The sequence below is a fragment of the Ostrinia nubilalis genome, chromosome 14, assembly GCF_963855985.1.
Source record: "Ostrinia nubilalis chromosome 14, ilOstNubi1.1, whole genome shotgun sequence".
Classification (NCBI taxonomy): domain Eukaryota; kingdom Metazoa; phylum Arthropoda; class Insecta; order Lepidoptera; family Crambidae; genus Ostrinia; species Ostrinia nubilalis.
In genome coordinates, this window is record NC_087101.1 from 2694069 (window position 1) to 2699591 (window position 5523).

Genomic DNA, 5523 nt, shown 5'->3' on the forward strand with positions numbered 1-5523 from the left:
TCACTTTCTAAGTTTTGAAATTTATGGAATTGGGAAAGAAGTACCGAGTTTGAAGCGTTCATGAGCAGACATTGCAGTTGAATATTCAAGTTCTGAATTTGATTATTGATGAATAATAAAATAAATCCTACTAGCTCGATTGATGGTTTCATTTAATTTATTTAAACCAGGTTACCTTTAATAATATTTTTTCGTTAATTTATGAAAATATCAAATTAGCCCGTAATCCTGAATCCTGATACATAAATTTAGCCTATTAATTTAACACAGGTACGACTGTACTCAGTGTTGCACTATCAAATGCAATTGACGCGCCTCTATGCCAGGGTTTTTATGTTCCTGGTCAGGCTATACGACTATTTTAATATACCTTTCACAGTCCCTTAAGGCTCCTTGCCCACGGCAACATTTTATAGTGATGCTGTCGCGCGTTAGTCGCATTTGCAACGCGCTACAGAAGTAATGCCAACGCGCTACTAACGCGTACAGCATCGCGACTGTTTCGATTCAAGCGTAACGAATGACATCGGGGAGAGAATGGAGGGAGGGCGGTCTGCCAACTGTAGGGATCACAGGTAATTTTGTGCCGTTACTAAATCGCGTTTGCATCACGACAGAAGCGCGAGAGCATCGCGTTTGTATCACGACTAATCGTATTTATGTGGGCGACGGGGCACACAGCTAGAAACCGCATTGCGACTGTATCGATGCGAACGCGCGACAGAATCGTTACTGCATCGCTACAAAAAGTCGCCGTGGGCAAGGAGCTTAAAATTGCATATTGTTACATTAAATACGAACGCTCTTAGAAAAGACTAAAGTCACTACCTATGAGAAAACATAAAAAATCTGTAAAAATATAAATAAAGCAGCTCATAAAAAGTAATAAAACTTTGTGTTTTGTACATTTGTGAATGGTAAGCCATGACACGTGCGTATCATTGAAAAGACGAGGAAAGTCAAATTACCTTATAAGGAAATTAATAAAATAAACGATGTAACTCAGATCTGTTTGTTACGAAAACATGAGAGAAATTACTACATTGAACCCAATTTATGACTATTTAAAATGGAGAATAAATAAAACCAAAATTAGTAGGTACAGTTCATTACATATCTATTATTATACTGAGAAATAAAAATATACTTTTTTTTTTAAGTAGAGTTTTTAATTTTTCAAAAAACGCATGTACAGACTTCCTTTTGCAATAACTGTTTTGTTAAAAATAAATATTCCATCTCCTCTCGCTTTCTCGAATGGCCAGATGTAGGGAAAGTTATCAAATGGCATTGACATATTTGACAGGACGTAACGTTTCTGTAACAAAATGAAAATGTAAGTATACTAAAGCTTGGTCCGTGAGCACGTAGAATTCTGTCCAATAACCCCAAGCAAACACTCACTGCGGGCGCCCGTCGCACAATAGCGACAGCAATATAATTACGCGCGAGCGATAAGGATGGGTAGCTTGGGGTCATTGGACAAAATTCTACGTGCTCACGGACCAGGCTTTACTCGTATTTACGAGCAAAAGTATGGAATCACCTCTTTGTGTTTTGTTCCAAGCGATCTTTAGAACTGAATGATTATAATTAAAATATAATTTATTATTTTTAAATTGATACCAGTCATTTGTTTTTTACGATTGCTCGAAACAAATAGGGTGATTCCATACTTTTGCTCGCAACAAATAGGGTGATTCCATACTTTTGCTCGCGAGTGTATATTTTTGGCACAAAATTTTAAGAGTTTATGACAAACAAAACTAAAACTTCCCGTAGTTGACAATATTATTTATTTTACGGTATTCTTTATTTTATTGAATACTTCAGTAACTATTCAACATGATGTTTTTTTTTATTTTTTTCTGTAAAAAAATCTGTTAAGCAAGATTTCGTTCGCTCCCTCTGATGTACAGGATTGTTTGTTATGGCGATCAATTTAGTAAGCGGGCAGTACCTGGATGCAAGCAGCCTGCTCAGGACCGGTCGTTGTGGAAATTTTTGGGAGGCCTTAGTCCAGCTGTGGACGTCATTTGTCTGAAATGAACGAACTTCTGCTTACCGGTGTAAGAGGGCACTTGGTAAGTCCAGCATTGTTTAAAGCCTTTCCAATGAGCTTATCTTTTATCAACTGACAGAACTTCTCAAAATGAAACTCCACGAACGTGGGTCTGTATTCATTGTGAAGGAACTCGTATAGATAAATGTGTAACTGTAAGATAAATGTTGATATATTTATTAAAAAACACATTTTATAGAAATTAGATAAAACAAAATGGATAAATATTGGAAGAAGCACAAACGTCTCTATCAACGTTATTTTATTACTATTTATGACATGCACCACTTCTAGTATTTTCCAAAGTTATATTAAAGAGTATCCATAATTTTAACGCAAAAACAAACAAAATTTATCAAAAAGTTAGGTGGACGTAAACAGGCGACATGACCCTAAGTGACTTATAAATATAAATAATTATTTATTTCAATCACATTGGGATCATTTATTATTAGTTGAGGTTAGTTTACATTCAAATTTAAATTTAATAAATCAGTAAAATACATCCAACATTACAATTTAAATATTACAATAATGTCAATAATGGTCATGGTTATTTTAAATGATTCATGTATTGACAGTCAAAACGCTCATAGAATAGCCTCAGGATATGACGTAACGACTACAATATTATTACCGAGATATTATCACTCCAAGCATATTTGAGAGTTCCCTCTAAATTGACTAAATAGCCACTTTTCCTGCCGTTACGCCTCACGTTAAATATTACATCCTCGATATACTTCTCATCGTAGAATTCAAGACTTGCTCTTTCTGGAATCATGCGCGTGCACTGAAAAAATGCTCTATTATAGATCGCTTAAGAGTAGGCGCACACCGTTGATTTTTAGCTGGCCGATAGTTGTGCCCGATTTTAATTTGAATGAAGAATCGGCCAAATCGAATCGGCGTAGTGTGCGCACTCCCATACATGCCCATACCACAAAATATAACAGAAGACAAACTCCATACTAAACGCGCTCGAGCCACGCACACATAGACACCGCTCTAGCAAGACTGTCTTGGACGAATGCGAGCGCGACGTGGCGCGACAGACGTTCGCCACACGTTCGCTGTGGTTCGCTTGAGTCACGAGCCGGTCAACCGCCTGTGATATTATTTTGTTTTGCGAAATTGACGAAAATGAGTGAACAGAAAAAGTCGTATTATAATTGTACGGTATTTGGTTGCTTAAACTCATCATTAAATACCGAATTTTCATTTTTTAAATTACCAGTTGATTCGGGGAGGTAAGTAAGTTATTTATTTGAATTTCAATTGAAATTGAAAGCCAACTCAATTATTAGGAATATCGAATTGTTTTAGAGAGGTTTTAGGAATTATTGGATAACTAGCTTTTGCCCGCGGCTTCACCCGCGTGAAATTTAGTTTGTCACAGATCGTCATAAATTATAGCCTATAATAATATGTTATTCAGGGTTATAAACAATAATACTGTAAAGTTACATCAAAATCCGTTCAGTAGTTTTTGCGTGAAAGAGCAACAAACATCCAGACATCCAAACTTTCGCATTTATAATATTATAGTTGGATAATAGTGTCAACCACTCAACTAAATACTAATTCCTTCTCGTGTATTTGTTTGCAAACTATTACTATAATAACGTACTAAATATAAATAAGTATACGTGGATATCTGTTATTGTCTTTCTTGCATAGAATTAAGAGTAACATTTTTCTATCATAACGAAATAAACGCAACACATGACAAGACAACCCTAGCGCGACGGCCGAGCGTGCGAGCGAGAGAGGTATGCAAAGCGAGGTACATACATGAGTTTACCTTCTGTTATATTTTGTGCCCATACTGATCAACTGCCCGACTAAACTATCGGCCAACGAAAAATCAACGGTGTGCACCTACTCTAACTGGTCAGTGCCTGAGGTATTGAAGCGACACGTGAGGGGTGACATTGACATATCATGACGTGACAGAGCACACAAATCTGAAAGAAGTCTCGCTGACGTTTGACATCATAAAAACACCCTCCCTTATCGCTCCTATACTGACACAGTTACGCGTTAGACTTAAAATAACCCATCTCCCACTTGGTGAACTGTCAATCTGGTAAAGGCCATCCATAGGAAGCACCTGGATGCTGTCAGCGTATGGGAGGCCGTATACAGGGTGTCCCAAAAAGTAGTGTCAAGCCGAAGCCTAGAGGTAGAACATCACTAGGGCTACCCTAATCACCGCGACTTTTGATAGTTTTCGAGTTATGATTTTTTTACAACATACAGGATTTTTAACTTTTGTAGTTAACATTCGTGTTATGGATGTAAATAGTACTTATAAATCAGCTAGAAGGCATAGTATTCATCTAATAATAATAATAATAAAAAATCAGGCATTTACCTTATCTATTCGCGCCACAGTGTACAAAAAAGTGCCTAAGCACAGAAATTTAAAACAATCAACTAGAAATCTATCAAAAATCGCGGAGCATACATGGGGGTGATTCGGACAGCCCTAGTGATGCTCTACCTCTGGGCTTCAGCTTAACATTACTTTTTAGGACAGTCTGTATATTAAAGTTATTACAAAACGGAGATTTTTATGATTTCCTTATTATGCATAATAATTACTAGTATTAGTTCTCCGAGTATTTTTATATTTGCGTATTCATAATATTACATTATCTCTATATGAATTTTAATATAATTTAGTAGTTTATAAAATCATAATAATAAAATGTGTACTCACATAGCATATTATTAACATCAAAGAAAATACGAAACACACTAGCAACCTCAATGCAGCAGTCATGGTAACATTTGCTTGTTTCGATTGTAGTAAATAAAATGTGTAGATAAAAAATATGTTATAATGATAAACTTGAGTATGATTGCCATCATTTTTGAGATTTTATATGATAAAACATTTTTCAAATTAAAACGGATGTTCCTAATACTGTAATGGTACTTAATAGCGATTTCTTTAGTGATTGACTATCTTCTGCATGCGGTTTCACTCTTGGCGATTTTATAAAATGGTAAAATTGGAAAAAAATACTATGAAAGTAGATAAATAATTATACCAATATTTATAAGTTGAAAAGTTTGTTTGAAAGCATGAACGCACTGGCCCGATTTTGTGTTGGATATCCCATTTATCGAGGTTTAGGCTATATAAAAAATCACTCTATAGCCTATAGGGACGGAGCACTAAAGGAAAATGTTGCAAAAACGGGAAATATTATTCAGACTATTTTACGCGTTCGAAGTCGCGGGCAAAGCTAGTTTATTATAGCTGCAGTGGTTTCGAAGGTTACTTACAATCCGCATATAATCCCACTAACACAGAATGTACTAAAATATAAAATTACTTATGAAACGAGTGGGCAATTTGGGTATAATTAAGTAGTTATGATTAAAACCAACTTATATTACCTATACTAATGATGGTAAATGCGAAATCTATTCATAATTTGACTGTGCAG

The 5523-nt window shown here is 35.6% G+C and overlaps 1 long non-coding RNA gene across 1 annotated transcript; it reads right to left on the reverse strand.

Annotated features, from left to right (window-relative positions):
* Nucleotides 1–1220: 1220 nt before the first annotated feature.
* Nucleotides 1221–2825, reverse strand: LOC135077937 (uncharacterized). The gene is made up of 3 exons (XR_010258549.1): nt 2700–2825; nt 2066–2215; nt 1221–1318 (listed from the first exon to the last, which is right to left on the reverse strand). It is a non-coding gene; the product is annotated as an uncharacterized LOC135077937 (long non-coding RNA).
* Between the last annotated feature and the right edge of the window lie 2698 nt (nt 2826–5523).